The 24,372-nt window shown below is 32.9% G+C and overlaps 1 long non-coding RNA gene across 1 annotated transcript; it reads left to right on the forward strand.

Moving 5' to 3' along the window:
• Positions 1-6,198: 6,198 nt before the first annotated feature.
• On the forward strand, positions 6,199-8,492 carry LOC139503188 (uncharacterized). Its single transcript, XR_011659054.1, has 2 exons — positions 6,199-6,280; positions 6,969-8,492. It is a non-coding gene; the product is annotated as an uncharacterized lncRNA (long non-coding RNA).
• The last annotated feature ends 15,880 nt before the right edge of the window (positions 8,493-24,372 follow it).

Raw genomic sequence — 24,372 nt, forward strand, 5'->3', positions numbered from 1 at the left:
AATTATTATGGAAGCAGAGAAACTGACATTTTTTTGTTGAGTTTTATCGATGGGCGATTTGTGTTACGAAATGGATTGTATGGTAGAGTATTGGAAAGTTTTTTGCACTGAAATGCATTTCGATTTTTATTCAGAAAGGCAGTGACTACAATGTAACTCTAGGTCAATGTGATGGGGGAAAATCAATGTGTATGTTAGAAGAATGTTGGTTTTTTTTATGTTAAATATATATGTTTATCAAAACTACATATAATTATATTGGGCATAAAACATATTTCATTAAAAAGATAAATGTAGTTACATTACAAAAATAACTTCGATCTATTTATACAGTAATATGCAACTGTCAAAGACTAATTGAATTTGAATGATAACCATGGAACTAATATTACTCTATAGTGGTCCAATTTTGATCTAATAAGAAACAGTCATTAATGTGCATTAAATATTTGTCACTGAAAGCTCAGAAGTAACAGTGGCGGATCCAGCCATTTTAAAGGGGGGGGTTCCCAACCCACAGTAAAAGGGGGGGTCCAACTATATGCTCCCATTCAAATGCATTGATCGGCCAACCACCGGAACCCCCCCCCCCCCCCCCCCTTGGATCTGCCACTGAGTAAAAATAATATCAATATCATATTTGAATATCAGTATATCATACTTGAATAGAAGCTAAAGAGCAGTACCTTTTTTTATCGGAATCAAAAGCTTTTTTCATGTTGCTAAATATTAAATTAGAATATTTTATAAACGAATTTCAGTCATTTTATAGAGTGAAAAAGGGAAAATCCCTACTCGGGGAAAACAATACCAATTTGATGCATTTTTTTGTATCATTAGCTGTGTAATTTATACGTTCACACATATCAGATATAGGTTTTCCAAACAACGATTGCAATAATGTGATATAATATACAAAGATCTATTTTTTCTGGAATTTTGTATTTTTGATGAATCATTGTTAATTTTTGAAGCAAAACCCAAACATTTTATAAAGAGAAAAATGTCTTTTAATCACTGTTTCTTGTTTAATTAATTTAATGTAAAATGAAAGTTTATATTAAATACGTTTATTTCCAAAAGTACATGTAGCAAGGAGCTTCTTATAAGAGAGGGACTCATTTATATAATTTTTTTAAATTTTCACAACTTTTACATTTTTTTAAAGTGATTTTCACATTTGTCTAGTAGCTATTAGGTTTTCTTAAAGTAGGATAACATGTATTTTTATTACATGCATGAAGATGACATGTTTTATTATATTTTCCATTGAATCAGAAGGAACTGTTTATATTCTTTTTTGTTGTTGAACAGTTGTACTTAATTTCATGTACATACAGATAGTAGAACAAGAATAGTAAAACTGGGTTTTATTTTGTGTTAACAATTTGTATATAGTGGTTACACACCTAAAGAAAGTGATGTTTTATCTGTTATTTTCGTTGACAATCAAAAAAGATTTTTGTTTGTTGTCTAATGGTGCTATAAGAAAAATATTGCATGTACATTTCGTATGCCATAATTGTTTATGAAATATGATCTTTTGTCTGGACTCATTTAACCCTTCAAGATATCCTCGTTGAACTGTACTTTTTTAAATAGTATTGACCTTTCCTTGTTCCTTTTTGTTCCTTTATACAAACTTAACTTTTGAATTACTATATTTTTTGATAATCAAGATAAACCAAAATTTATTGAAGTAAAATCTGATTAACCTAATACAAATCATGTTAGATTGGCTTCTTTTGTGGGAAACCGTGGCCAGCTGACAAAATGGCTATTAACCGTTATATTCGTTTTTCCTTGGGTTTTTTTTTTGGGGGGGGGGGGGCGTGGTAGGCATGTAAAACTGACTAATGAAAATTACGCTGGAAGTCGCCTTTTCAAGCCGGGTCCCTATAGAGCCCTTTCACACCATCTTTAGATCCGGGCCTTCTTTTCCCAATCGGGCATGAATACAAATAGAAATAAATGTCTTTATCTTCCACGTTATCGTAATAAGTTTCAGAGAACCTATAAGAGGATTGTTATTATTTCTTTGTTTTAATACAGCTTAAGATTAAAATCGTGTTACTTTTAGTACATGTAGTTATTAAAATTTGTCTTAGTGGGGATAACCTGTATTTATATTGCATGTGCTAACAGGAAAGTATTAACTGTCTGATAATTGTACCCTTTGAAGTGACCGCGGACAACAGATTTCAAGAAGGACAGAACCTTTCCTAGTCGGATTCCTCTCAAAATTGTATTTTCTGTGTCCGTTAATTTATTTTTTTTCCAAGATTGTCATATATTAGCAACAAACATCATGAGAAACCTTTTCTCAGTTTATAAAGTTCTTTTTTTTTATTTTATCAAACTCCGTTAATATTAAATTTAAGATTGACAATTGGATCTAGATTGTGGCTCACAACTCAATAGTGTTCAGACTCTTCTCCATTGGCAATTAATTCTTGATAAATTTTCAGACAAAAGATCATATGATATTAGTATGTACAATCATTTGTTTTGTATATATTATTGTTTTTTTCGTGTATACACTATAGTTTTCATGTATACACAATAGATTTTGTGCATGTTTTGTTTTATGTAAAAAAAGACAGAATCTATCATTTGCTTTTCTCCCGAGTTTAAGAGACGGGTCTGTAAATGTTTATTATTTATGTATGCTGACGGCAAAGTCAGAGTTATGAGAAAAATACAAAAATCAAACCATTATTAATTTGTTTTTGTTTTATAGAAATGAAAAAAAAGTATATTTGAATAAATGTAGGTGTAGAAGAGGGTCGAAAGATACCAAAAAGACATTCAAATTCATAGATCGAAAATAAACCGGCTAAAAAAGAAAAGACAAACAGACAAATAATAGTACATAAGACACAACATAGAAAATTAAAGACTAAGCAACACGAACCCCACCAAAAACTGGGAGTGATCTGAGGTGCTCCGGTGTAGGTAGTGTTTCAATAAGACAGCAATACAAACAGTACATCAGTACCATAAAACAAAAATCAAAAAGCGTAAATAGAGAACAACTATAATTCAACGTAGACCAGCATTCAACAATGAGCAACACCCACAAATGTAGTAAGCTTAGAAAAGTGCCCGTGTGCCTTTATCACAAAATTTGAAACAATCAAAAAGATTACAACCAACGGCCTAATTCATGCGTGTAGAAAATTTGTCGGGTTTCTTGTTCCTCAGCCGACTTTTCTGGGACAGTGATGAAGCAACTAACTGTTAGATCTTGACAACTTTTGTTTGTTTAAACAGTGTACAAAGTATCTTATATCAAAACCAACGTACAAATTTCCAAGACATAAGCAAAAACAACTACTGAGGAGGTCAAAGTAACTTGTCGCAAGGTTTAACAGGTCTCATTGGTACAAATCCATAATTACTTTTAAGCTTACCTTGCTAGAAGTCTTTTGAACTGCTTCGAACACGTCGTCGTCTTTCTGTTTAACATTCCACATTTTGAACTTTTTGGGAAGCACCTAACTGGATGAAGGCTATTATAGCAGAAATATTCAATACACATGCTTAGTATTAAATATGCTTGTGTCCATTGGTTCACACGTATCTTAGCTGGTTCCAAAATTTATTCCGGCGAGGCTTTTATTCAGTTTAGATCAGTTTAAATTTCACTTGAAGGTTCTTTTAAATTTTGAAGGTGTCTGCTACATTTTTATATGTATGATGGCAATATGAAAAAAAGAAAATGTGGCATGATTGCTAAGAGACAACCCCAAACAGAAACCAAATAGTATAGAAGATATCAACTATAAGTTACCTTGCTGCCTTCAACAATGAGCAAAACCAATACTATATAGTAAGCTATTAAAAACTCCGAAATGAAGAAGTGTAAAACAATTCAAACCATTAAACTTGCGGCCTGGTTTATGCATATAAGATCTTTAAAAGTCATTTTAGTAATAATTTGTTGCATTTTTTTGTAATTTAGTAATAAATGCAGAGATACAATGTAGTACAGTCACTACGTTATCCTTTGTTACAAAGAAAACATTGCAACGGGAAATAAAATCCTATGGAAAATGAGGTATGGACCTCAACACTGAGACGAAATAAAAAAAGTAGTAGGAGTATACACTAACGAGACAGAAACATCACGACACACAACGCAAAAGGACGTCTACAGGTCAAACTAACGACTTTAAAAAAGACCAATGAAAATTAAGCAGAATCTGTCCAAGATCTCTCTGTAAACAAATCCAAATTGTAAAATTACATAGGAAACATAATCAACTGTTACTGAAGAAAATTCTATTGTTGCCTCCAATTTGCCATAGAAAATAGCATCGAATACTGACATCATAGATAACAGAAATACAGGAACAAGAAAACAAAAATAAACAGTATCGTATCGAAGGATGCTTGGAATTGCCATAGAGGTCGAGTAACATGAAACGTTCTGGTCAGGCCGGGTATATTGAAATAACAGATAATTCAAAAACAAATAATCCAATAATGTGTAGTCGTGTTGTCAAAGAAATATACAATTAAATTCACTAATCTATGTATTTATTAAAATTCCATTCGGAATTTCCAGGAAACTATTTACATTATATACAGTTTATAAAATGCATCGGTTCAAATATTCATTGGCGCATTACTTTCACACATCACAAATGGATTTCATTACATTCCGCATCAGAATAAGCAACAGTGTTTAATACTGTGCACACCAATGAAAAACAACACACACGCATATAGTGTCCAAAACCACGCCACAGTCTGCAGCTGAGCGGACAAAATTTCAAAAATACATACAGTTGAATAGTAATGTAACACGACTTGAATCTATAAGCTCTCCCAAAATAGGCTTAAACCTGCCCAGAATAATAAATCTTTTTAAACGTTTCATTTTGTAGTTCCTTTCTCACCTTCAAATTTTTTTACACTAAAACAGAGGGCTCTTATATACACATTGCCACCAAAAATGCACCAACTATGCACCAAGAATTTGATCTAAATTCTACTTGTTTATCTGACCTAAATTGCCACCAAATATGCACCAAAAATGCACCAACCTATTTATACATAATAAAATCCTACTTAAACTATATATATATAACACATGCTAAAAAGGCCATGACCTTTATGAAATCAGATACATTACAAACTACTGATAATTATACTAGTTATGATATAAAAATAAAATGTAAAAAAATGAAAATAAATGACTTTAACAGATAAGAGAAATATTGTCATATTTACACTCTATCATTATTACAGAAAGCCAGCTCATGGTAATTAACCTACAAACGCAAAAGTTTACTGCACGAGATGAGCATTTCGTCAATTGATGCGCGAAACCAAAAATTTTGAAAATCCAATTCCAAATAAATCCTTTGAGGAGCCGATGAAATCAAAAAGGACCTTAAATTAAAACCTATGTCAATAAAAACATCCACAGCCGCTTAGTAAAACAAGACATCCACAACGCCGTTTAGTAAAAAAAAGGATCGCCTGATGGTACAAATATGAACAATGATTCATAATGCAACGACCTTTTTTTTCTAGGAAAAGACAACAACAAAAACTTTTGCTTTCAAGAACATGAAGAAATATTTTTTTTTTTCAAACTCGAAGTTGAAAAAGCACTGAAAAAAATACCTAGTAACTATTACTAGTTTGACTAGTACTTCATTAAAAGTCCCTAGTAGATTATCAAATAACTAATTAGACTAGTATGTTTACTATCGTGGATGCATCGTATTACCAGGAACCAGCTGCGCAACTGATAACAGGATTTCCCGCCGGACGATATCATATTCGCGTGGCCAAGTTCTGTTGTACATGAAGTGATGGCCGCAATCAAACGAATAAAGAATCTTGGTGATTTTCGGCCTGATTCATTGAAAAGCTGTAAGTATTTTAATTAATTTGTGTGTTATTTTATCGGCTTAACTTGTTTACACAAAAAAAGAACCACATCATCTCGCCTTTTGAACACGTAAAATAAAATATACTACAGAAGAGGGTCAAGATAACATTGTGACACGTGGAACAAACTTTATCTATTTAATTTAAGATTTACAAGATGCAGATTTCGTTATTATAATTTTAACACCTTTTCTTCTTTTTTTTTAATACGAAAACTAATTAATAATCCTTTCCCAACAGAAAACCGTAACTTAAATCCGAAACGTTTTATGATTGTATAATTAAAGTGCGCCTCGATATGAAATTAATATGGCTGCGCCCATGTAGTGAAAAAATATGAACCTGCCAAAACTATAAACACAGTCAATACATGGTATATCTTCAATATTTTCACATCAAATATAAAATTGAGAACATTTGAAAGCACTACAAAATGTACTTGATGACATACATGCACCACGTAGGTGTACATTTGCATCTTGACTCTGAGTGCACAAATGCATTCAAATTCCAAACAATAGCTTTTCTAAAAAGCTAGCCGTCTTGTAGCTTCAGGATGAATGTAGAAAGTGTTAAAATTCATAAAGGCTAATACAATTTTACCTAATTTACTAATGTTTTTTGGGATAATTTACCAACACTGGATTAGAAAGGTTGATGCCTTAACTGTTTTTTTAATTAAATATAAAATTTTATAAAAGTATATTTTAAACATGGCTCTGGGATAATTATTGTTTTTGCCAGTATTTTAACTCTCTGGATAGCAGTATAATTGTAGATTTAATATTAATGCATACAAATTACGCTTGTTAATGTCTTACTTGAAATACTTGTATGTAATTGCATTAAAAAGCTAAAAAAAAAAGCACATAAATGTACAGTGTGTATCTCTATATGTCTGACATGATGACTCACCTATCACACATAAGAAACAAAGTGAAATATAGTTTTTTAAATACAATATATTATTAGAAATTGACAGTAGAGTTCTAGTTAATCTATATTAATTAATATTGACAACACTACATGAAGTTTTATTAAGGATTTTTGTATAATTTCAGGTTCTGAAAAAATCACAGGGGATGATACATTTAGACAAGAAGGATCAATCACCAACATGCAACACTTACTGGAACTTGAAAAACCTGCAATTCACCAGAACAAGATAAAAGACTAGTATTACCGTACAAAATGGTTGAGAGAATGGTCCTAGCTATCCAAACCTGACAAATTATTGGTAACAAGCAATCTTTACCAAAAAGGAACATCAAGCCGACACACTTTGCAGACTTTGAAAGTGATAGTTTACAAATTTGGTTAAGGCTATTGAAACAACAAACTGTGAAAACAAGCAATTTAAAAACTCATTCTTCCTAAAAACTGATTCATTGAAAGAAGAAGTAGTGTGCGCCAAGTCAGTTGAGAGCTTCAAAACTGACAGCTCACCAAGGCTGTCAATAGGAGTCCGCTCTCTACCGTCAAGTTCAAGCCAGAATTAGGACCTTTGATGTAACAATACAGATACATATAGCATGAAAACTTTTATATAATGAACGTTTATATTTATATCTGTTGATGTTTCAGTACAAGTATGATTATTTTTTTTGTTGTGATCTATGACATACATGTTTAGTATGAACAATTTTGAGAAAGTGTTATCTGTATACATGACAGTTCCGTGAAAATGTTAACAAACTTTTGTGTCAAGTTCTGTCAACCTATTCATTCATCTATAAACTTATACAAGCCAATATTAGAATTCAATAGAATAAGACTATAAAATCAGTTTTGACCTAATCCTGTTCAAGTTTATTAAGGTCAAAATAAGATAAAACAAAGTTTCATAATATAAAATATCAATGTAGGAGCAAACGGTGAAAATGATTTAGATCCTAGTGCAATATGAGATGGGTGACATGTATTTAGATCCTGGTGCTCTAGAGGGGTGACATTGAGTTGGATCTGTTTGCTCAAATTAAAATTTACAGTGCTTTAAAAAATGATAAGTGATCATGCTTTATAAATTGTAAACTGTTAGGTACAATCTGTATACTTACTTCCTGACAATTTATTTTTACTTCTAAGTGTTTTAAAATGTAAACTTTGAAGTAGGAACGCATAAAAAAACTGATATTCTTACTTTGTTCTTTTTTTAAAATAAATATTCGAGGGAGAGTTTATTCAATTTGGTTTTGCAGGGAGAGCTGATTGATTTAAACAGGGGCCATGCAATAACTAGATGGGTTATAATTTATTAAACTGATGTTTTAATTTTTTTTCATTGAAATAACTTTAGAATTATAAACTAAATATTCTAAATACTTGTATGAGATATATTGTTAATATTGATTAGGGAACAGCTTATTAATGGTTTTGAAACATGAATTTAAATGGTTACTTTGAAGTAAATTGAGAACATGTTACATGTACCTACAATGTACATGTATTTGTTTGTTTTCCGTTGGACAACTTTTTCTATAATTGAAATTAATTACTTTGTATTGCCTACTCAAATATATTGTACAGTTCTGAATCTGATGTTATGCGTCCTATGTAAATAAAATATATAGGATTTATCTTAAAAATTATTATGCTGAACCTCGCACACTGACAAATTTAGTTAGGTAACAGTAAAGCCTACAGGTCTAACATGGCGAAATTTAAGTGAGAATATGTGAAAGAGAAAACTACAAGAACAAGAAGTGAAAAGAAATAGTTTTGTCTTTATTGACATTGAAGGTCAATTATCACTACAGATGCAGCAAATTTTTATCTGCATTCATTGGCAACCAAAATTTACATTGTAAGTCAATTCATATTCATGATATTGAGGATATTGTGACCTATTGCTGATGTTTTTGCTAGTCTTTTCAGGTCATTGCCGTATATTTATCTTTCATAATTATTGCTTTAACATTGTCATTGTGTTTCCTGAATTGAAAGATCACAAATACATATTACTACCTAGAAGCTTCCTGTTGATTTTACTGAGTGATGGATTTAAGGGCCCTTAGGGCCCCTTTCATGGGAAAAACATTATTGATAATACAGTGAAAAATTGAAGTATGACTTGAGTGAGCCCCCTTTTATTGCAGTCTCCCTTCTAAAAAAAATGGATTTATCATTTTGAAGTTTGTACCAGTACAATAGAGAAATAGCTATAAGAAATTGCACTGCTATGAAACTATGCATACAAATCAAAATAAAAAAAAATCCTTAACCCAGTAACATTGCTACATGTAGGTACAAAAAAGTACCACACGAGGATAACCTGGTACAAGTACTTATAGCTAGTAAAGTTACTAGCTGAAGGAGGTATTCCTACTAGAAACGTCTGTAGAGTTACTTGAAACTAGTAGAATCACTAGTCTTACCATGAATTTGCCACTAGGAGGACCTAGTTATGTTACTAAAAGGTAGTAAAATTACTTATTCAGACTAGTAAAGTCACCAAGCAGTCTAGCAAAATTACAAGGGACTCCTAGTGTAATTACTAAGTAGCCTAGTAAATTTACTTATATGGCCTAGTATAGTTACTAAGTAGGCTAGTAAATATACTTCTGGCCTAGTAATCTCATGGACAGTAAGTTTACTAGTTTACTTAGTAGAGATTACTAGGTATTTTTTTCAGTGAGGTTGATCTCTATAAATTATGAGGTCACTACATGTCCAGGTTCACGGTCATAATTACGAAAAATGTTTAGAAGTTTGTGAAGAAAGTGGCTATCTGATGATAAATCAAATACTAGAGGGATAGCAAATATACGCGGATATATAATATGGTCACATAAAGTAAGAGGAAGGGGTTGTTATCGATTTTGAGGTAACTACCCCAAAAGTCAAAATCAAAGTTGCTAGCAAAACTGACAACGTGATCCCTATTGCTTTTGATGTATCCCCATCGAAGAGCTCGGTCAAAGCTACCAAAATAGACTGAAATTTATTCAGACAAATAATTTCTGGGTGCTAGATCAAATACTAAACCTTATACTAAATAGTTGGTCACAAATAATAAGAAAAATCTCCGAATTGAATTTAGGTCACCAGATCTTAAGATCAAGGTTAAATTTACTGAAAGTTGATGATAAGAAAATACATTTTCCCATTATTTTACGGTTTTCACCTTTTCATGGCCTTTTAAAGCCGACTATACGGTTTGAAATCTCTCATTGTCCAAAGCCTTGTGGTGGCCTATACTTACTAACTACATCTTCATTTCAAGTCTGGCGGATAGCAATCTCTACAAACACACATAAACGTATATATGTATAATACATGACAATAATAAATGTTCGGTTTTTTTCTTCTTAAATTGTTTGATGCAACTAAGATTTATGATATCATATAATAACAATTTTGTTGACTTTGGCTATGGAGAAACTGAACTGTCAGCTGAAATTTAAAGAAAGAAGCGTTGGGAAACTTTATCAAAAAGTGGTCATTGCAAGAGAGAGTCGTAAAACTATCGACGATTAACATTAAAAGAAGATCGAATCAAGAAAACTATCGACGATAAACACTGAAAGAGAAAATCGTAAAACTATCGACGATTAACATTGAAAGAGAGAATCGTAAAACTATCAACGATTAACATCGAAGGAGAAAGTCGTAAAACTATATACGATAGACATTGAATAGAGAGAAGTAAAACTATCTACGATAAACATTGAAAGAGAGAGACGTAAAACTATCGACGATTAACATTGAAAGAGAGAGTCGTAAAACTATCGACGATTAACATCGAAAGAGAGAGTCGTATAAAAACTATCTACGCTAAACATTGAAAGAGAGACACGTAAAACTATCGACGAATAACACGAGTCGTAAAACTATCGACGATTAACATTGAAAGAGAGTAGTAAACTATCGACGATTAACATCAAAAGGAGATAGAATCGATAGAAAAAAATCGACGATAAACATTGAAAGAGAGAGTCGTAAACTATCGACGATTAACATTAAAAGGAGATAGAATCGAGAGAAAAAAATTGACGATAAACATTGAAAGAGAGAGTCGTAAAACTATCGACAACAAATGTTTAGACAGAATTGTAAAACTATCGATAACAAATATTAAAAGAGAGAAAAGTAAAATGGCGATAACAAAGTCGAGAGAGAGAGAAACATAAGACAACCGATAACACATATTGAAAGAGAGAAAGGTAAAATGTCGACAACAAGGTCAAGAGAGAGAGAAACATATCAACACTACCGATAACAAAGATTGAAAGAAAGAAACGAAAACATATCGACGACTAACATTGAAAGATAGAATGTTAAAACTATCGACAATAAACATGGAAAGAGAGAAGCAATCGTAAAAATATCGTCGATTAACATTGATAAAGAGAAGCGTAGAAATATTTAAATAATTGCTGGTGAAATCGCGTCAAATGTTGAAAAAAAAAGTCTAAAATATCTTGCATCAGAAAAAAAATAGCAAAATGTACAAAGTTAGCGATTAAACTATTTGCTGTTACGTGTAAGTAGATATGCAAAATATGCATGTTTGCCGATTCGCGTAGTAATTGTTATTCAATTGTTACAAATGCATGATTAAAATGCATTTAGTTGAACTCAGACAGATCGAAAATAAACAATAGTTCCCACAGACTAATTAAAAAGCCGGGAAGTTAATGATATTTGCTAATGACAAAAATTTGAATTGAGAAAGAAGGTTGTCTACAATTTTTTTGGCATTTAAAGGTAATTCAAGATCACCTTTTTTGTTAACAATTTATATTCACATTTCCCTATTTTTAGAAACAAATGGTCCGAGTACTAATGAACACTTTAATGAGTTGTGTCATTCTACCAAACTTCTCGGACTAGATCGTTGAAATCATGGCCCTCATAACTCCTAGAGCTTTTTCATTTTAATACTTAGTATTTAAATATCTAAAATTTAAAAATTGTTTGAATGAACTAAACAAATTATACATGGATAGTTTGTTTAATAGATTGCTTTTGTTTTGTTAATGTCCAGTGGCAAATATTACATGCATATTCAGCTCGAGAACAAGTAAACAATTAATGCAATAGATAAGATATCGAATTTACGACTCCAAAATTAGGTTATGTTGTATAAATTGGCAGAAACATACCACATATACAGGCTCCTCTTGATGTTGTTATACAAGGGTTCTTTGGAGTAAAGAGTGTGTGACACTCTTTCTTTGTATACACGAACATTTGAGTAAAACCTACCTGTTCCGACCAGAGGTGCCTGCTTAACTCTACATCCCACACCACAAGCAAACACAATTTTGGCTTGAATGAAAGGACCTGTATATATAAATGGTCTTCTGCTGATACATCTAGAGTTTGTGGTTTTAAACATCCCCTTCTTGGGAAACTTTTAGAAAAGACGAATATTATGCAAGAACCACCGTTTTCTAAACCTTTTTCGCATGCATTTTATCGATCACAACTATGTCTGCACCCGATATGTGTTTATCTAATTTCTAATTGAGACTACAATTTGTTAAAAGAGACAGTATACTCATTTCCAAAACGTGTTTCCAACTATGAACGGCTTTTTTTTCAACCAATCTCACTAATGATATTTCTTAAGAGAGGGACGAAAGATACCAAAGGGACAGTCAAACTCATAAATCTAAAACAAACTGACAACGCCATGGCTAAAAATGAAAAAGACAAACAGAAAAACAATAGTACACATGACACAACATAGAAAACTAAAGAATAAACAACACGAACCCCACCAAAAACTAGGGGTGATTTCAGGTGCTCCGGAAGGGTAAGCAGATTCTGCTCCACATGTGGCACCCGTCGTGTTGCTTATGTGATTACAAATCCGATAAATAGTCTAATTCGGTAGGTCACATTCATGAAAGGGAAGGGGATTGTAGTTATGTTAAATGTCATAGATTAATATATATGTTCCAGACCATATGAGTATTTGGACCGTACGCGTACGGTCGGACCGTATGAGTATACGCGTATGGTCCAGTACGAGCTGACCATACATGTGATTGGATCTAACCTACTTTACACAGTTCTCAAACGAGAGCTTACTTTGGAAGTATATTTATATTCGGTTATAGCTATATTAGCAGGGTTGATTTGTTTCTTCGGTATAACCTCAATTTACTCGATTTTCAACATGGATATCGTTTTTGGGGGCCTTTATAGTTTGTTGTTCAGTGTGAGCCAGTGCTCCGTGTTAAAGACCATACTTCGGCCTATGATGGTTTACTTTTACGAATAGTGACTTAGATGGAGAGTTTTCTTATTGGCGCTCATACCACATCTTCTAATATTATTCTGCTCATTATTAGTCAATGATATAATTATTCAAGCATTTTACTTTGCAATGTTAACAAAGGTGATAAATTTTAATATATACAGCCTCCTCCATTGATAACTCCTGTTTCCGTTGAATCTTAAATAAGAAATAAGATAAAACAAAGGTTTGCGTATAACGCAAACATAGGGGGGGGGGGGGGGAATTAAAATGTGTGGCGCTATTACGCTTCCGTAAATACGCTTCCGTACAAATGTTTTTTTTTTTCTCAAAGAATGTCTATATTGTAGACTCTTCAATAACGTTCTGTTACAATCTTGCGAGTGACAATGATCTATTGTCATATTCAAATTCTATCAATGTCGAAAAAAAACTATATACTATAACCAAAGAGGGCCAGTCAGATAAACATGACAAGATGATATATTCATTAAGGAACTCTTGAAAACTTAATCGGACAAGAAGTTATCTCATAAAATTTGGAATCTCAGCATATATTTTTCGAGATACCGCACTGCGAGCTACAATGCTAATATAGGCATCGACATGAAAAGTGTAAATCAATTCAAAAGAAGTACTATGTAAAAAAAAAATACTAAAAATTACATGTTTTTTACAATAGTATAAAAATGGCATATCGGCATCTAAATATATAATCAGGGCAAAAAAAACTCCAATATTCTAAGTATAATAAGACGACAAATAGAGACACTTAACCTGTTAAAAGTGGTGTGTGAAAACATTTTAACACATTGAACCTTGCGAAAGGAAGTTTTAAATTGTCAAACACTTCCCATTCTACAAAAACACTTATAGCATTTTCACTTAATGTCAATTCCAAACCCTTCAAAAATGTCACGTGACACTTTCATTAACTAATTTAAATAAAGTCCTATACAGAAATGTAAATTTAGCCTGTGTACACAACCGAATTCGAAATTTAATTCAAACATATTTTGTTTAAATTTGGTCGAATGTGTACAGAAAATATTAAACATAATAAAACTTTGAACATTCTGTCTGAAAATCTTTTGCACTCGTTTCAACTCGTTTTTGTTCTGGCCTGAAATGATCATCTGATTTACACTCATAAGGAGGTGGTTGAACTAAAAATAAATATAACTTGAAATGACGATATTGTTAAATGTATGCAGAGCGTGGCGTATAACCGTTTGCCGAAAAATGGAATACCACGTTAGCGTTGCGTACTGCAAGGTCTGACAACTAAACAGCTCAACGGGAAAATACGTCAATGAGACAATCTACGGAAATATAAGTCAATGAGACAACTAAACAGCTCAACGGAAGTATACGTCAATGAGACATCTAAACAGCTCAACGGGAGAATACGTCAATGAGAAAACTAAACAGTTCAACGTGAGTCGTCAATGAAAAAACTCAACAACTCAACGGGAGTATACATCAATGCAACATCTAAACAGCTCAACGGAAGAATACGTCAATGAGAAAACTAAACAGTTCAACGTGAGTCGTCCATGAAACAACTCAACGGGAGTATACGTCAATGCGACAACTAAACAGCTCAACGGGAGTACACGCCTATGAGGCAACTAAACAGCTCAACGGAAGCATACGTCAAAGAGACTTCTAAACAGCTCAACGGAAAATACGTCAATGAGAAAACTAAACAGTTCAACGTGAGTCGTCAATGAAAAAACTCAACAACTCAACGGGAGTATACGTCAATGCGACAACTAAACAACTCAACGGGAGTATACGCCTATGAGGCAACTAAACAGCTCAACGGAAGTATACGTCAATGAGACATCTAAACAGCTCAACGGGAGAATACGTCAATGAGAAAACTAAACAGTTCAACGTGATTCGTCAATGAAACTACTCAACAACTCAACGGGAGTATACGTCAATGCGACAACTAAACAACTCAACGGGAGTATACGCCTATGAGGCAACTAAACAGCTCGTCAAACTTACATTATTTCATATATAAAAACAACAACGACAACAACCAAACAATAACAAACTGTATTCAGATTTACAAATTCTACAAACTATCACATAAAAACAATCGCATCCCTTTCTCTAAATGAATAGGTCCATGTCCCTTTATCTGAATTTACAGTATACAAAGCTAGTATATGTGGTATTTGTTATACTTTTGCTATCATATGATTATTTTATAGCAGATAAAATAAACATCAGGTGTTAGCAAAGATAACTCACTACAGAGCTGGTTCAAGTTAAAAGTCAGCAAAGATGCATGTAACTCGCATCAGAGCAGGTTCAAGTTTAATGTCAGCAAAGATACATGTTACTCGCTACATAGCAGGTTCAAGTTTAATGTCAGCAAAGATACATGCAGCTCACTACAGAGCTTGTTCAAGTTGAATGTCAGCATGTATAACTCATCATAGGCTGGTGGAGGAAAAATACATGTTCCTGGCTGGCGATACGCTGATACAGTTCACCTGCAGATGTCAGCACCATAAATGACGCACTACAGACCTGTTGACTGACGAAACTCTGACACAGCTCACCAGGGGTCAACACAAATAACTTACTACAGACCTGGTTCAATTTAAATGTCAGCACAGACAACTCAATACAGATCCGGTGCAAGTCAAATATATGTATTTGGTTGATAAGGCTCACCAGGTGTCAGCACAGATAACTCAAAACAGACCTGGTGCAATTAAATAGTCGACTGGCGAAACGCTGATACAGATCGAGCTGCTCTAATTTAAATGACAACATAGATAAGTCAATACAAAGCAAGTTAATACTCGACTTGCGAAACGTTAGGTTCCAAGTTAAATGTCAGCAAAGATACATATAACTCACTACAGACCTGGACCGATTTAAATGTCTACAAAGATACATGTAACTCACTACAGACCTGGACCAATTTAAATGTCAGCAAAGATACATATAACTCACTACAGACCTGGACCAATTTAAATGTCTACAAAGATACATGTAACTCACTACAGACCTGGGCCAATTTAAATTTCTACAAAAATACATGTAACTCACTAGAAGTTTGGGTCGTTTGTATATTTTTCATCGAACTTGTACTGTATAATTTAGTGTTGGTAAAGATACTTGAACTCTGTCACTGATTAAATAATATTGACGCTTGATTAAACGTTATCTTCATAAACAATGCTATCTCCTGTGTGGAAGTAATGTTTACATATATTGTGTATACAATACAATGTACTTTGTAAGTTTGGTCGCTTGTTGTGTTATTATTTTGTACCACACGTGTATGTATTAAATTTTGCCTGTAACTGCATCAAATAATAAACTTTATTAAAGCACAAATTACACCCATAAGAGGGCCAAAGGCATCACAATTACATGTAATAACAACAATATAATGGCGACATTAAAATTTACATAAAAAATAGAAATAAACCAAAACATTAAACACAACAAATGACCCTAAGTGCCCCCTGTCCTCAGTTCCTAGTTTAATAAAGGAGCCTAAAAATTTCACTTGCTGACTAGTAATAATGGACCAACTCATAATGGCATGAACAATTTACACAACAACTTTAGTAGTTCAATTAATCTGAGTCTGTATTATGCATCAATGAAATGCAATTGCTGAATCTAAAAACAAACCGCAAAAAGAACAGGACAACATGATACAAGTGTTCCTTTATGCATGCGTGTAAATCAGAATTTGTTTTGATTTGTAGATGATATGGTGTATGTCTTTAAATCTTGCACCCCAAGTCATATTTATATCAGAAATACTCTTATTTCAAATCAAAAAGTAAAATCACAAAAATACTGAACTCCAAGGAAAATTCAAAAAGGAAAGTCTCCAATCAAATGGCAAAATCAAAAGTTCAAACACATCAAACGAATGGACAACAACTGTCATATTCCTGACTTGGTACAGGCATTTTCTTATGTAGAAAATGGTGGATTGAACCTGGTTTTATAGCTAGCTAAACCTCTCACTTGTTGACAGTCGCATCAAACTCCATTATAGTGTCACCGATGCTTGAACAAAACAAACAGACACAACAGGCAAAAATGTTAAAAAAAATAGGGGTACAGCAGTCAACATTGTGTTATCATCTTAATCAAATTTATTCCCTTCCCAACAACATATTCAGATCCATATTTTACATATTTTTTTAACGTTATCGTATGACCCGGACAGAAATATAGTACAGTAAGGCGTACGAGTAAATTTACCAAATCATTAAAATTAAGTACATTTTTTCTCACAACACATTTCACAGCAAGGAACCGAAGTGTCTACTGAGATGAATGTTGAATTATGTTGACAAAGATTTGTCGGCTTAAATGAAGATTGTCTTATTAGCCATGCTTCAACAATTTACGACAATAACATGTCAGACCCATTCCGCGTTTAGCTCTTGTAATACAATGCTTCCGCTAAATACAGTTACGCCCCTTTTATAATGCAGTTTATTTTTTAACATCTGTGACTGTACTAAGAAGAATGGGACAATAAATAAATTATTTACCGTAGTCCTGTGTAAACACAGTTCCTATAGTAGATTAAATATGTCATTTTTATTGAAGAAAAAGTTGTGAAAAGTTAAATATTTTACAAAATTAGATATTTAAAAACTCTTTGAGGGTCATAAAGTCTATATTCTTACTTGAATTACATTTTAATTACTTACCCCTTGGAACGACAGTTTCATATTTATAAATGCCTAAAAACAAAATGAACCAAATACTGCATTTTTATTAAAGACTAATTATTTATCAAGTATATTTGGGAGAGTTAAATCTTTTGTGGATAGTTGTCTCATTGGCAATCATACCACATCTTCTTTTTTATAATTATAATGTATTGATAAGTTCTCATGAGTCGCTATTTAGTAAGCACATATCCAGGTTTCTGTACACCATGCATACAAGATAGAAATTCTAAAATATCAGAAAGAAAGATACATTGTTCAGACCAATATCAAGCAACAGACCCATCTCTTACTTTGCAGATGAAATGTTTTCTTTTCCTGTGAGGACATTTTCTTAATGAACAGTCTCGTGGAAAGGGCTCCTGTGACAACTTTTGCTTTCTCATTTTTTGTTTTTTGTGTTTGGAATTGTTCTTGTTATAATTGTTTTATCATTGAAATTCATTTTGAAATTATCGAACGATGGTCATTAAAATTCTCAAGTAATTGTTCCTTAAACGGCAGTTCTGTAAAAAGTACATAGATAATTGTCAAAAACATTGGACAGTACACAGGACAAACAATGCACAACAACCAACAGTCTCCTCTACGAAAATGGATTTAAAATCAGAGACAAAACAAATACAAAGATTACAAATGGTCCGAAAAAGCCTGACTGGATACAGACACACAATGTAGTGAGGTTAAAACATGTTTTACGATGGTGTGCGCCAACCATCACATTTGCGTATCTAAATTATTTGACGTAAAAATTATAGCAATAAAGTTATTTGATATCATTGATCCTCTCAAAATAACGTTGCATCAATATTTTTTATTTTGCACAAAAAAAAAATATCGAACGATATATAAAGAATTTCTACAGTCTTGGATAATGTACGAGCATCAAACTGTGAATTGATCCAAGTGACTATCAAAGAGCTCTTAATTCCTTCAAAATTCACGAGACGTTTCGTTAGTTTTATGTGAACGTAATCTTTAGAATAGAATTATAACATTTACGGTAGCAACAAGCTTTAACGATACTCCGAAAACTCACGAGTGGTTCTCAAAACTGAACAAAGAAATAGAAACCTGCTGAGATACCATAGAATGACACTGCTCTCGGCAAGCGCCTGTGTGAAGCTGGTCATTAACTATGGCAGAGATAGTTTAAATGCTAATTTGTTTACGAACCGGAAAAATTGCGGAAACATGAAAGAAGCGCGCAGTGGGTGTTTTTTTGTCAAAACTATTTCTTAATTGGTGAAAATTGTAAGTTTAAGATTTCTTTTTATGGGAAAAATGTTGACAAGTAACGTGTATTTGAGATTTGATACGTAATGTAATAGAATCATATAGCGCTTTGTATGTTTAGGTATTATTTTCATCCACAATCAACGACTGAGTTAAATGCGATTTTCGTTGGTTAAGGTCAATCATGTAATATACTAAAATTTCCAAATTTACTATTAAAAAAAATGTATTAAATATCATTGAATGAATTAAGAAAATAGACTGTATACATAAAATTGAGAATGGAAATGGGGAATGTGTCAAAGAGACAACAACCCGACCAAATAAAAAACAACAGCAGAGGGTCACCAACAGGTCTTCAATTTAGCGAGAAATTCCCGCACCCGGAGGCGTCCCTCAGCTGGCCCCTAAACAAATATATACTAGTCCAGTGATAATGAACGCCATACTAATTTCCAAATTGTACACAAGAAACTAAAATTAAAATAATACAAGACTAACAAAGGCCAGAGGCTCCTGACTTGGGACAGGCGCAAAAATGCGGCGGGGTTAAGGCTTAAATTAAAATATTGTTTGTTTGCAGTTTACCGACCGACCCTTGAAAATCCTCCCGACTGTGAAAATTTTATTGCTTTAAATTTGAAGAAAATTTTTTTTTAATACTTCTATTGACGCGATCCGGAACTTTGGGTCCTTTCCGGAAATGATTTAAAGTCTGGGTCAATTACGCATTTCAAGTTCGGTTTTTCTTATTTTCCCGTCAAGCGTTCATGTGACCATTTAATGATAAAGCACATGGAAATTGTTTACAGGTATCCATGAAGTCGCGGAGGAGTACTTTACGCTGTCGTCTCGTGTTAATTTTAAGACAAATAACAAACAAAAAAGTTTATTAGTAAACTGTTTATACAGATTCAGGCACATGTAATGATGTGTGATGATATCATTGACGATGATGCAGCGGATATTCATAACTGACACGATAACCATTCTGTCTCAAACAAATCGGGTACAGAATCTGTGGAGCCTGACTTTATGGAACCAATTTCAGTGGTTAAATAATTCGACAGCAGCTTGAAGTATGGCATATTTTCTACAAATCGTTGTGAAGACGACAAAGATGAAACTACTCCTCCGTGACTTAAATCTTCATGGATATCTGTAAACACGCCTGTACGGGGGAAGGGCTCATTTTAAAAGTTAATGGATACAGATCATGCCAAATCAATAAGAAGCAACCCTAACTACACAAAGATGTAGAGAAAATAAATGGTTAGCTTGAAAAATAAATATACTCTCTCTATATTAAATCTATCTTCAAGCAGACTACACGAAATACGTCGGACCGTCGGACAAATCCGGTGAATAATGGATCGGTCTGGTAAAATTTTGTTGAATTCCGGTCCGAATGTCCGGTGTTTTTTTTTCATGTAACATTCTAGCAAAATTGCCAAACGATCTCAAATTCATTTTCATCTTTATTATTCATCACAGCGATGTTTTAATTATTTTGTTCAACCGCTAGCTTTATGCCGAACATCGACAACCAGTAATGTGTAAATCCAGGTAAAAACATATCTGACTGTCAAAAACAACAATGGATGCCATCATTGGCACAACCGGAAATGTAAATAAAACCGGATCAGATTCTGGGAACGGATAAGGATAATTCCGGGTTTGCCGATTTAAATACAATAAATGAATAAAAATCCAAGCAGATTACAAAATTTAGCTATGAAATATAACCACAAGAATTGAAAACCAAAAGATATATGAAAAAGAAAGAAGAAACAGGAAATAATATTTTATACGGAAACTCTAAATTATGTTGAGTTCACAAACATTGTCAAAATCCAATAAAATGGGAAATTACTCTTCACTGAAATGCATTCACCTTTCATAACAATATCCCCTCTTGTTACATCATTTTGTTTTAATTTGTGCATTTTGGGGAGGAGTAGCGCACAACAAAGTCATATGTTTGTTGTTTTTTGTTGGATAATATACAATTAGATGTAAAAAAAATTGGTCTGGTAAAATTTCATTCGGTCTGGTAAAGCTAGGATGCTTACCAGACCGAATGTCCTGTAAAAATAAAATTCATTCGCGTAGTCTGTCTTCGATTGCAATGAGTATGCTCCTTTAGGATAAGGGGGGCTGCCCCACTCATTGCAATTATTCTCTTTCTTACAATATTAAATATACCCAAACTGTGTGGCCTGTGTGAATTCAATTAAAACATGTCCTTAGGAGCTATTCTGCCAATTTATTTTATGCATTACAAACATTTCAGTACAGACCATTTACTTTTAATGGGGTGCTATGGATTTCACCCCAAACTTTAGATTTCTTTGGTTTTCATTAAAGCCTGGCAAAAATATAACCTTATCACATATAATTAAATATTGTTAGAAATATGAAAACAGTCGAATGCCTTAATACTTTTTTTTCAAGTTGCCTTTCTTTCAATTGAGGAAGATTCAATGGTTTTTTTTTATATTAAAAATACACTCTTTAATACATTGTTTTATAAATCTTTAATATCTACATTTTTCTGATGAAAATACTCTACTCATGAAAACATTTTAGTCAAGAAGCATACATGTCTGAATATATTTCTTTAAAACAGTTCTAGTCATAATGACATTCCTTGTTTATATGTGTTCCAGTATTTAATAATTATACCATATTTTATGTCATATTAAATTGGATAATGACACTATGTTAAAGTTTCAGTTTTGGTTAAAAAGTTTTTTATCTGAATATGCCTGTTCATTTGATGTTGGTTTTCAGCATGTCCAGTGTTTGTTGTTTTAAAATGTTTTTTTTTTCTTCACAAGAAACTTGGTTTAGTGTAACTGCTTGTTTAAACTGTATTTTGGCTGATAAAATAAAATATTTTTCCTACCTTCCGACCCTTCAGTCTGAAGGTACAGTCGGAAAACTGCAAACAAACATATTTTTAAGGTTGGCCTAAACATGTTTGTGAGATCTCAACCCTCCCCCTATACCTCTAACCAATGTAGAAAAGTAAACGCATAACAATACGCACATTAAAATTCAGTTCAAGAGAAGTCCGAGTCTGATGTCAGAAGATGTAACCAAAGAAAATAAACAAAATGACAATAATACATAAATAACAACAGACTACTAGCAGTTAACTGACATGCCAGCTCCAGACTTCAATTAAACTGACTGAAAGATTATGATTTCATCATATGAACATCAGGCACAATCCTTCCCGTTAGGGGTTTAGTATCATACCATCATAACATATATGAGAAGAACATAACCCGTGTCATGCCAATAACTGTTTTTAGAATAAATGTGTTTAGTTCCGATGCAAAGACCTTATCAGTGACTCAATATTAACGCCAAAATATGCAATCTTTAATGACTTGACAACAGTATCGTAATTATATCCTTTCTTAATAAGTCTATTCAAAGGTTTTGTAAGTTTCTGAGGTGAATACTGACACCTTTGTGCTTTATAAAGAATATTTCCATAAAAAATTGGATGTGAAATACCTGAACGTATTAGAAGTCTGCATGTTGAGCTATATTTACGAATGATGTCTTTATACCGATGATAAAATTTAGTAAATGTTTTGACTAGTTTGTGATATCGAAAACCCTGGTGTAATAATTTTTCAGTAATACATAAATTTCTCTCGTTAAAATCTAAAACATTGTTACATACACGAGCGAATCGTACAAGTTGAGATATATAAACACCGTAAGATGGTGACAAGGGAACGTCACCATCTAAAAACGGATAATTAACGATAGGAAATGAAAAATCATCCCTTTTATCATAAATTTTAGTATTCAGCTTTCCATTAGTGATATATATATCAAGATCGAGAAAAGGGCAGTGGTCATTGTTAGTATTAGCTTTATTTAAAGTAAGTTCAACAGGATAAATTTCATTAATATACATACTGAAGTCGTCATTATTGAGAGCCAAAATATCATCCAAATATCTAAAAGTATTATTAAATTTGTTTATATTTCGTGCGTCCAAAACATTTTCAAAAGAATCAGGTACGATAACCCCTACACATTTGAAATGATATAATTGAAAACTGAAAAGGACATGTGTCAAAAAGACTAAAACGCGACCAGATTACAAAAAAACCCAAATTTGACAGATATTAACCAACAACAACCACTATAGTGCAGGTTCACGACATGAGACAGGTGCATAGAGAATGCAGTCGGTGACATATGTTTGTAACAGCACAAAATAGTAACAAACTAAAATTCAATTAGCTCACAACTTAGGGAGCTACCATTTGATTTTAGGGGGGGGGGGGGGTTCTAGGATGAAAAATTTTGTCCTGCATTTTTTTTAGCTGTAATCTCTGTCCTGCCTTTTTATTTTTCTTTCTGTTTGGTCCTGCTTTTTTTTTTAGTTTATCCTGACTCTTTTTTACCTAAATTGTCGTCCTGACTTTTTTTTTGGCAAATTGTCTCATCCTGCCTTTTTTTTTTTACTCAAAACTCCTGTCCTGCCTATTTTTTCAAATGTCATCCTAGCCCTCCATAAAAATCAAATGGTAGCTCCCTAATAAATCAATCGTGTTCTCCCTATAGTACATTTAAGAACATTAAATATATGCACCAATGATACTATAAATTCTATGTAAAAAAACATGATGTTGTTCGAAGTCATATACATCATGATAAAGGACTGCTGCGTAGATTTTCTATTTCATGGGGGATTTAATTAAGTTATTGATTATTCATTAACACCCTGTTAGCAATGTTCGATTCGGGTCTTGCATTTGGTCTTCAATCTTGGATACTCAGATTTCAGCATTGTCAATGCCAGCATAATCTTACTGTCATTATTTAGCGATAAATGTTAAACAAAGCAGATATGAAAACAGTCTCAAAACATCCATTATCCGTCTTTGAGCATGGAAGCGGACAACAAACTTCAATTCTTAACAAGCTTCTGACGGTATTAGTATTTTTAGCAAAAGACAAATATTTATTATTACTTTGGACTGCATTGATACAGTAACCCTTAAGTTTCATAAAGTTCTCGGGGGACAAAGATATCATAAGTGCTTAGCTTTCGCATACTTGGAGTGAACATAGTTTACTATTGACCATTAATAACAGCTGTATACTGACTATCATGCAATGGGTCTTAATTCTCTAAGACTAGTAGGACTACTAACACAAAGGTTCCTGGTTCGATTCCCGTTCCAGGATGAAAATTTCAGGGACTGAATTTTCGGCTCTCCCTTGGCACCATTTGCGAGTATGGTCTTGAGGAAA

This window comes from Mytilus edulis, chromosome 14, assembly GCF_963676685.1.
Source record: "Mytilus edulis chromosome 14, xbMytEdul2.2, whole genome shotgun sequence".
In the NCBI taxonomy this organism is placed as follows: domain Eukaryota; kingdom Metazoa; phylum Mollusca; class Bivalvia; order Mytilida; family Mytilidae; genus Mytilus; species Mytilus edulis.